Raw genomic sequence first — 11,583 nt, forward strand, 5'->3', positions numbered from 1 at the left:
AATTTTTCGACGTTACGTCATGTGACTTTTATCATCATGTGACGTCTTTGAAGGCAGTGATTACAATTCTGCCAAGGGAGTAATCACTGTGAGGCAGTTTGGTACAATATGTGTAAAAAACTGTAGCATTTAGACGGAAAAAGGTTTTGTGGTCATCTAAATACATTGTAATTTCATAATAGTTGGTAATGGTGTTATTTTGTCGTCCTAATAAAAATCATGTAGTTTCCGGCATTTTTAAATAAAATATTTTCCAAATGATAATGTAACATTTCCTCAAGATTATTAAAGGCTTGATAACGTTATAATATTTCAAATACATGTATAGAAATACCCGTGAAATTATCATAGTTGTATGGCTTTTTATCTAAATTACAGGTATAACTTATTTCATGTAAATACTTTATATTGAACTCCAGTGTCATCAAATATTAAAAGTACATCTTAAAATCTACTTAAACTTTTCATTGCACTTCGGTTTATTTTTTTTAAATTCGATCTTCATATCAAATACAGCGTATACGTGTATTGTATCGTGCACTCATTAATAGATATAATTGAAAACAAAAAATTAGATGATGAATATGATGATGATGATGGTGGTGATGACAACAGACAGAGCGAAGGAATTACTAGTAACAACATCTTCAAAACAGATGCTACTTTTTACATTTATATTGTTAGTAATGTGGATAGAGGAAAAGATAACAATACATCACGATTGTGATGATGATGATGATGACGATGACGACGAATGATCATGAACTAGCTGTCAACACAAGACGGCGATGATATACAGAATAAATAAAAATTACCTTCATAGTCGCCGGAATTTGTCGTCTTTAACTCCACAACGAGCACGTGCAATAACAGGCATGTTAACACTATAAATATTTGAATACTTTTTCCCATCAAGAAGTCAATTTTTATTTTATTTTTAATCTTTAGTCCGAATGATGATTTTCATCGTCAAAATTTAATGAAATAATGTTAATGTAAATAACAATAAATAATCACCTTCTCTCGCGCCTTTTTATGGTTCAACTCTGAGAGATTGTTACGTTTAAATAGTATTGACTTTATTATATTTAACAATAAACTTATTGATAAATGCTCTTTCTATTTCATTTCATATATCTTTTTTATACTGGGAATAAAAAAGGTTAAGAAACAACAAAATATGAAAGTCACTTGTTTTATAAAAACGATCCGTTATTATAAACTTTCATATATTTTCATTCCGCTAATAATTACTGTCTCATTACGAAATACGAAAAACAAAATGTGTGTGTACAAAATTTCCAATAATTACATCTCACAATACGTTTATTTTTTTATTTACACTTTCCGGTAATCAAATATTGAACACGCCAATTTCGTTTCATTTTTATAATTTCACGTTGTGAGGGGACATGTTATTTTCCGATGCACTGCCCTTAAAAAATAAATTATACAAATCAAGGCTGGGCTTCCATGTTTTGACAACTAGCAAACGTTGCGATATTTTTGCTCCACCACACCATTTGTCACACGTCTTACGATGTCTTTAAAATTTATGACCTTTTTCTAAGGTTACGCAAAACTTATTAAATTATGAAATTTGTATTTGAATGCTAATCATAATCTGATGTGGACAATGTTTATAACGTTCAGGGCGGGTCAACAATGGCTATTGTATTTCAATAGTTTAAAACTTGACATTATTTACAACAGAATATAACTTTAATGAAATTTAAAAGGCTCGATTTTGTCTGAAATTGATTCTCTTAGATGATCTTTAAGTATTGCATAATTTTCATTGTCTAACCAATTTACAACAGAGTACCTATTATGGGATACTACGGTCCATTTTCCTCTATTTTTTCTGATTTTGTAAATTGTTAAAATGAATATGGCGGACAGTTTAAATATCACAACTGACTAGAAGTTGGATATAAGTTTTAAATATTATATCTGCAGTTTACAAGCTTTATTGTATATACAATAACATCGCCTGAAACAACGACATTTTTTCTCTTCAGATAACGGCATGCCCAAATGTATCGTGTTTCCGGTTAATATAATAAAAATGAATCAATATAATTACGAAGAAAGTGTAATTAAAGTGACATGTGACCGAGAACACAAAGTTGTGGCTTATGGGACTCAAACCTATAATTCGCTTATTCTAAACGTACGTACGTGTTATTTTTTTATAAACTCGCCTAGAAATGGTTAATTTGTTCTTGGTTCACGAGCCGTTGATGAATACGTTTTGAAAAGTATATTCATTCCGGGATTATAAACATATTAACTTTAGCCATTTTATGAAACCAGTTCTTCCAACTTATATTAATCACCTTCAAGTCCGCGTTCAGTACCAGTGACATTTGAGGAAATATGGTCATGGTGCAAATAAGGCTCGAACCCAATAAAGCAATACTTGAATAATACCATGTAAGACTGGCATACGTTTATCTTTTATAGCTGCACGCTGGAAACGTTTTCAGACAAATCAAAATTTCATCATTTCCTCATAGATGTGTCTAGAAGCATTAAAATTCATACATTTTATACATAAATCAACATTAAGAAGGACTATCCGATATTTTATCAATATGAATTAAACTACACTGTTGTATGTATAAATAATTCAACATGAAATTTAATGCTAGAAAGGGTTTTCCATAGGCAGCATTATCAATCGAATCCGACACCATAGTGCAGTCGAGTAATTGCACATGTAACATGCATAAAACGTAGTTAATAATTAACATACATATTCTGTAAAACGTAGTTGTTAGCAAAGTTCTTTAGAGCGTTATCTATGTAACAGTCTGTCATTTAAGAACGATAGAAAATAACAACAAAAAGACGAGAAGAACCAAACAAAAAAAAAAATTTCCTTATTTGAAAAAATAAAATAAATAAAATGCTTCGCCATCTGTATTAGTCTTTGATCTACTTTTTCGTCTGATGAGAAGACCTTAATTTGAAAATTTGTGTCCGTTCTCTTAATATGTCATTTTTTCAAAACAAAATTCTTCTTCTTCTTGCAAAAGACGCTAATAAGAAAATAATAACGTCTAAAACAGCTATAGTCACTCCTTTTCATGTATATTTATCTGTTTAAATTGTATAACTTTTTTCTTATTAGTGCATAACTATTATTTAGTATTTGTTCTACTTTTTTGTCGAATGAGAATTTCTTAATTTGAAAATTGCTAACATGTTTACACCATCGCCATAGTTTTGAATATAACCATATATGAAATGAAAAGCGACGTTACAAACGCGTAGTATTGTATATTGCATTAGTGGTAGTGACGAGGCCATGATACTTTTTAGTAAAACCAGGGAAAAATATTTAAGTTAACATCGCTTTAATAGCTTAGAAATTCCTATACTATAGAAAGTTTACCGTGACACTTAAAACCGTGAATACCATGATTTCAACAAGATTACATTTACTTTTTGTATTAACTTCCTTCGATTACTTATAGATTACTTACAAAGTTAATTACAATGTACTATAAACGTATTTTTCTCAATCATGATGAGAAAGTTAATCATGTATGAAATAATTTGTCAACATGCCAATGAATGATTTCTACTTCTTAAATTTAACTTAAATCTGACCGAATTACGTATGTTTTAAAATTGGTCATTTATTTCATATTATTGTCATATGTTCGCAGATCTGCCATCATTTAGTAAAAGTGTAGCATTTGACACAAACCATTATAGAATATCTATAACTTGTGAATTTTGACTGAACTATTCTTCTATTTTGAAGAATTGTTGAAAATTTGTATAGTAATGTAATGTTAAGTGTGTTTGTTTGATTGGGTTTTACGTCGCACCGACACAGAATAGGTGTGCCCTTTCGTGCATTTTTCAGTGACGAACGGGCACCCGAGTAGTACTGTGTTATATTGTTATACTATTGATCGTTCTATATAGAATAGCACTGTCTATTTATTTCGTCATGTTTCCTTCCTGTCGGACGAAGGAAATTCAGACGGTACTGTACTATTTACTGTATTTAATATTAAAATATACATGTACTTAATTGTGCAATGCACTGCACTACATTGTACCGTGCCGTGCTTTGCTGTACTGTGCTTTGCTATGCTGTACTGTACTGTACTGCAATGAATTTATACTGTACTATTCTGTACAAGGGATGTACTATACAAGGGGCGTACTATACAGGGAGTGTACTGTACCATACCATGCCATACCTACTTGTTCTGTCATGTTCTGTAAACTGTACTGCAATGCTTTATACTTTAAAGTAATGTGCCGTATGTAAAGAGGATACACTGTACCATATCATACCTACTTGTCTTGTTCTGTGCTGCACATTACTACACTGTTCTAAACTATATGTACTGCACTTTGCAGGAGCTGTACACAATGCACTGCATTGTACCATACTGCTCTGCACTACACTGACTATTGGGTTTTAATATAGTTTTTCGTATTGTTAAAATGCCTGTTTCATATCTATACATGTATTAATTGTGTTAGTGTTACTGGCAATATCATGTTCGGTTTTATTTTTATTGGAATATGAAATTCGAACTACGTTTGATAAGGCCAAAATATTTTTTCCTAATTTCCGAGCAACCGTAACTCTTCCAACCTTGAACTTTTTTTTTTAGACAAATGAAAAAAATAATCGTAAAATAAGTAGTAACGGTACTTCTGGATGCACACTTTTCAGATCTATTGAAATCCTTTTGAAAGACATTGTAAGAGTCTGATTAAAACATGAATATTGCACCCGACAGGTAAGCGAGGGGCAGGTTATAGTCTGTCCATTCTGACACGAAAATGTGCATTGTTCATGTAACATTTAGGGTTTTTTTGTTTTGTTTTTTTAAATCCCTATGCAATGGAGTCCATAGAAGGAGTAGAAGGAAAAGATAAAATGTTTAAAAAAAAACAGTAAAAACTGTATTTGTTATCTACGATATTTTTATCAAATAAATAAATAAACATCTTAAAAGTAGTAACAAATTCAGACAGCTTTTATTCTAGATTTTCTTAACGTTTTAAAAAATAAAACATACGCCCCGATACAAGCAAATATTACAAACGCGTAACTTGAAACGTCAAGTTTCTTTTAAATAATTTGAAAACATTAAAATTTTGTTGTGCATTTATTTTACATGCATCGTATCTTAGCATTCTTTATAAGTTGCCTCACCCAGGATTTCATAATTATTCGAGAGTTCTTTAATGTTAAAATGAAGCAAAGGTGTCGTAAAATTCTTTCTCTTTTAATAGGAAAGTAAATATACAAAATTTTCAAGAGCTACTTTTACATCAAGTGTACAGCGAATTTTAATTTCTTAATCACATAAAAAAGGGTAAATTTACATATCGAGTTTCTATTTAAATAAAGTTTTTCAATGAAAATTACGCACCCAAACATGGGATTTAAATACTTATGTTTTTATGTAAATATAATTTGTTATTTAGGTAGGTTATTTCAAAAAATTTCATTTTTTAAAAGAAATTTAATGTTAATACTTGTCAGAGGTTGAACTGACCTAATAACCTGGGATAGGTTAAAACTATTCCGCTATACTATAATTTCATTTAAAAGTTCTGATTTTGGACCGATGAAAAGTACATTTTGATTTAATATGGTATATTTGATGAAAATAAACACGTGGTAATAAGTCATCTCATTTCTATATTAAAGTTAAGAGCAGCCAACACGATGTAAACATCAGACCAATACAAATCTACCGGAAGAGCGCCACCTACCGTGTGTTTGCATGAATATTAATAAGATTTAGCAAGATATGAGAGTTACTCGTGCATACATTAAAATCAAAATTAGGGCAATAAACCATTCCGTTATTCATGAACGTCAACTATATATGTGCTCTTGATTGGCTATCAAAATAATTCAGATAGACCAAAAATGTCTGTAAGGCACAATATGACATAAAAATGTAAGCTTAATATCTGAATATACTTCAAAAGCAAACATTATTATAGAGAAAAATAATTGGAAAGTTTATTCAATTTGAGGATAAGCATTTTATCTTTCAGCTCGCTTAATTTTTAATGATGCCTTGTCCTAACTTCCATTTTTCATTTTGGGGTATTCCAATACAGATGTGCAACTGAGCTTTGTATCTCGACATAACATCCATCCATATAAGAAATTTTGCTTTATGTGCCACGTAATCGTGGCCGCTCTGTTGATGCATTGAAAAATCTTCGTATAAATGAGACAGAAAGCGATCACGCATGTGCGCCAATGCTGTTATGCTCGTTGCATGTTATGCGGCGTAACAAAACTGTTGCCGCTGTTATGCGGCGAAACAAAACTGTTGCGCTGTTTTGCGACATTACAATACTGTTGTCGCTGTCATGCGGCATTACAAAACTGTTGCCGCTGTAATGTGGCGTTACAACACTATTGTTGCTGTTATTTGCGTTACAACACTGTTGTCACTGTTATGCGGCGTAACAAAACTTTGCCGCTTTTATGCGGCGTTACAAAACTGTTGTCGCTGTTATGCGGCATTACAAAACTGTTGTCGCTGTTATGCGGCATTACAAAACTGTTGCCGCTGTGATGCGGCGTTACAACACTATTGTTGCTGTTATTGGCGTTACAACACTGTTGTCGCTGTTATGCGGCGTTACACAACTGCAAGTAGAACAGAATCTAGTCAGATTTATGTAAGAAAGTACCGGCTGGCTCGACTTAATACCGTGACATAGTCAAGTCATTGTCACGATTACATGACAAAATATTAACATTTCAGTTACTGACTTGATATATCAACACATTTATAAAATAAGCACCGGTCCGAGCCCAGTAGTCCTTACATCAACGAAAGTACCTACAAAAATTCAAAATGAATATACATGTACTTAGACCTTGTCACCCTGGTATCATTTAAATGTAATTTTCAGCACTGAAGCACTGCGACGTATATATTACAGAAGTTATGTTGTAAATGACCCTCTAGTGTGTCACACTGTGTTTAATGTTACCGCTAAACTGACATGTTTCCTGGATGTATCGAGTACAATGTATCTAACACATTCAATATTTATTACATTCGCGCTTATAATCTACATTGTTTCCTAGCAAACATTGTCATGTTAACTAATGGTATTTTACTGGTATTCAATATTTAATATGAAACTTAAATTAAACTTAACTTAAATTACAACAGTTTAAAGCCCCATATATGATTTATTCTATTCAATTTGGAAAGGTATTCCCAAATTTGGGTTTATTTTTTTTTCACCATTTAACAGCAATAAATTTAAAAAGGATGTTTTTACATGCCATGTTTTAGCCCCCAATGTCACAAAGGGAAAAATGGCCCGGGTTAAAAAGAGACTCAAAACCCCAAACCCCCATTTAAAAATTTTTACGAGACTCTACGGACTGATTTCTTTTACATTTTTATTTTTATCTAGTTCCGTTAAAATATTCAAAAATTTTTTCAAAATTAATTTAAAATCGCCCGGATCAAAATTTTTTTAACCTATTTTAGTAGCTTTCCCGCAAACCATTTTCGGACTTTAAAAAACAAAAACGTTGTTAGGGCTATTTTCTCGAAATTTTTCTCACGCTCGGGAATTAAAAAAAAGGGGGTCTGGGGTAATGTTTTGAGCACCCCTAAAAGGGAGGCATTATATGCCCGAAAGTGTTGTGGTATTTTTCCAGTAAGGATGAAGCATTTGTAAGACATGCAAATTAAATAAAGTATTTCCTCCTTCAAAATGCAATCCTCCTTTAAAGCTGAAGAACCTTCATATATATAAATATACAGTTGCTGTTTCCAAAGCACCACCATCAAGTTGTTATCTTGTAAGTAAAAATACTTCGACAGATGGACAGAAAGACGCCAGGGGTATAACATAATATAAGCAATTTTTTAGGGCATATGATTAATGTACTCAATATAAGTGATCATCCTATGAAGTTATACAGTTGTAAAACTGTTAACAATATTAAGGTCATTTGATATTAACCTTGTGGGCCAAATAGAACTTAAGTAATGCTCCAGAAACCACAATTTTCAGTGTAAAGATCATTGTGACCCTGAACTTTGACCTTATGACCCTAAAATCAATAGGGGTCATGTTTTGGACTTGGCTGTTCATCCTATAAAATTTTACAGCTGTAGGTTGATTAATACTTAAGTTATTGAGCGGAAACTGTTTTCAGGTAATAGTGACCTTGACCTTTCACCTTGTGACCCTAAAATCAATAGGGGTCTTTTGCCAAATATGGACAATCATCTTATGAAGTTTGAATATTGTGGGCCAAATGGAACTTAAGTTTAGTCTGGAAACTGTTTTCAGTATTACGATAAGAGTTACTTTGACCTTTGACCTCGTGACCCCCCTAATCAATAGGGGTCTTCTACCAAATATGGACAATCATCCTACGAAGTTTGAATATTGTGGGCCAAATGGAACTTAAGTTATGCTCCGGAAACTGTTTTAAGGTAATAGTGACCTTGACCTTTGTGACCCCAAAATCAATAAGAGTCTTTTGCCCAATACGGACAATCATCCTATGAAGTTTGAATATTGTGGGCCAAATGGAACTTAAGTTATGCTCCGGAAACCAAATTGCTAACATATGGACGGAGGGACAGACAGACGGACGGACGCAAGTGGGTATAACATAATATGCCCGAAATTCTTTGGGCATATAAAAAGGAAGATCTCATTCACAAATTTTAAAGGATATTTGTATCAAAACAGTAGCCACTAGAGTGTTAACAAGATTTTTCTATTTTCAGCTCTTGTGACCTAGTTTTTCATCCGAGATGATCATGTTTGAACTTATCTGAGCAATTATCTAGACAAGCATCCTGACAAAGTTTGATGATGATTTAGTCAAAAATGTGACCACTAGAGTGTTAACAAGGTTTTTCCATATTTGGGCGGTGTGACCTAGTTTTGGACCCTAGGTGATCCATATTCGAACTTGACCTAAAAATCATCAAAACAATATTCCTAACCAATTTCCAGGATATTTGGGTCAAGCAGTTGCCACTAGTGTTAACAAGATTTTTCTATTTTTAGCTCCTGTGACCTAGTTTTTCATACGAAATGACCCAAATCATCCGAGCAATTATCTAGATAAGCATCCTGACAATGTTTGATGATGATTGAGGCAAAAATGTGACAAAGTGTTAACAAACAAAAGTGGATGGACGACGAACATTCAATGATCATAAAAGCTCACCCTGAGCAAGCTCAGATGAGCTAAAAATGAGCCGCATCACGACAAAACCAACATAATGCGTTTGCGACCAGCATGGATCCAGACCAGCCTGCGCATCCGCACAGTCTGATCAGGATCCATGCTGTTCGCTTACAGACCCTATAACAAGTAAAGAAACTGATAGCGAACAGCATGAATCCTGATCAGACTGCGCGGATGCGCAGGCTGGTCTGGATTCATGCTGGTCGCAAACCCATTATGTTGGTTTTGTCACGATGCGGCTCAAATCATGTTAACAGAGCCCAAGTAATTGAATCGAGAATCAAATTATTAACAGAAAGCTGAACTGTTTTACCCCTATGGTCTATTAAGCTTCCCTTACTACACTGTACTAATTTAATGACTTTCAATTTTTCGAACATATTCACCTTTTCACTACCAAAACAAACGTTCATCTTTGGCAGAAATAAAAAATAACAATTTTAGTTATATTTTTTTTCAATTTTATGTAAAAGTCATAATTGAATCATTTAACATGAACCAAATATATGGAACAAAAATTACACAACTGAAATCTTCTATGCAAATATTCTATTTTTTATTTATATAATAAACATATAAAAAAATTAAGGGAAATAAATAATCATACCATATAGACATAATTTTATACACATAACCTGAATTCAACATCTGAATGTAAACAAACTGAAAATTATGTACATTTAACCCTAAACAGTTCAATACTGCAAACAAAACAAAAAAAGTATTCTAAATGGACTTGTCAAGTTTTGAATCTGGACAAAACAATTTATCATTTACAAAACAATTTATCATTTACAAAACAATTTATCATTTACAAAATAAGTACTGAATGAAGAGCAAACAGGGACCAGTTGATCTTGATCTGCACTGGTAAAATAGATTGAATCGGTAGCCGGTACCAGGCTTCTGATTATAAATTGCAAGTTCTTAAAATAAAACTCATTACATTTATGTACCTTGATGAAACAAAAATACAGTATAGACAAGCAAAATGGATATGTGTTATTACTATTAAAAACAAATTTAACTCTTAATGTGCTGAAAGCCATCCTTAAGAAAATGTTTGTTTGCAGTAACCCGACCCAGAATTTTCAAGGTGGGTAGGTAGATCGATTTTTTTTTTTTTTTATTGAACTGTACTCCCAAATAAACATGGGATTTTAAAATGCTGGACAATATATGCTTTGATAATCTGGTAACAATTAAAATTGATAACTGAATTCTAATTTAATAAGACCTACATTTTATTTCTTCTATTAACCTTTAAAAGAACGAAAACAAAGCACAAGGCATAATTTTCTGATTCAAAAAAAAAAAAAAATTTTTATCCAGACCATGAAAAAAAATTTTGAGTAGGGGCAAATTTTGTGAGTCGGTCGCTTTACTGCAAACAAACATTTTTTTAAGGATGGCCTTATACATAACTGAAAAATTGTTTTATTAAGGTAAAAAATTTGAAATATGATGGAATATAGTAATATATGCAAGAAAAAAATATCTGACGTGTTTGCGGTTGGGATCGGAATATCCATCCCTCGGGAAACTGCCCAAGTTTAGCCTCGTTACCACCCTTCGGTCTTTAAACCAACTTAATAACCACAAAATTTTGGCAAATGTTATCATTTATTATTAAAAAGAGAATCACAAAAATTCATTTGTAATGAGGTTGTGATTCTCTTGGTTATGAAATCTACAGCAAAATCATTATTGTTCATGGGGAACTAATTATTTTGATTTTCATGGTAAGGTCAACCCACTAATTCAAGATCCAACAAAATCTAATTTTGATTGCTGTAAGATTATTTTGCATTGCATTATTTACATTTTACCTTATAAACATTCCACAAATTTAAGAACCCGCAAAAATGATCTTTGTGACAAAACCAAAAATTTCATGCCCACGAAATTAAGTGAATTCAAGTTATCACATATTCTGGTTCCTAAAGGTTATTTAATCCATCTAGGAGTACAGGAGAAATACTAATATTTATTCAATACAAAAAACTATTTTTGTTCTGTTACAGTTTACATAATCTTCACCAACAATTTTATGGATTTCATTTATCAGATACTACAAATAAGAAAGTAAAAGTAAAGCCCAGTCTGATGGTCACAATGACACGGCAAGGACCATATGGTAACTTTCTAGCTTTATTGTAGAAGGAAGACATCAGGTGCCCCTCCATGCTTTACTCCGGTCATTAATTGACAGGGCAGACACAAGAGCAGAATCATCAACCTTTCTGGATAAGTTATCATATACATGTTGGGCCTTTATATAGTGATAACTGATTTCTTTGACCACAACAATAAACATCAATAAAGTGCCCAAA

The sequence above is a fragment of the Ruditapes philippinarum genome, unplaced genomic scaffold (assembly GCF_026571515.1).
Source record: "Ruditapes philippinarum isolate M1 unplaced genomic scaffold, ASM2657151v2 ctg3799_1_1_1_1, whole genome shotgun sequence".
Classification (NCBI taxonomy): domain Eukaryota; kingdom Metazoa; phylum Mollusca; class Bivalvia; order Venerida; family Veneridae; genus Ruditapes; species Ruditapes philippinarum.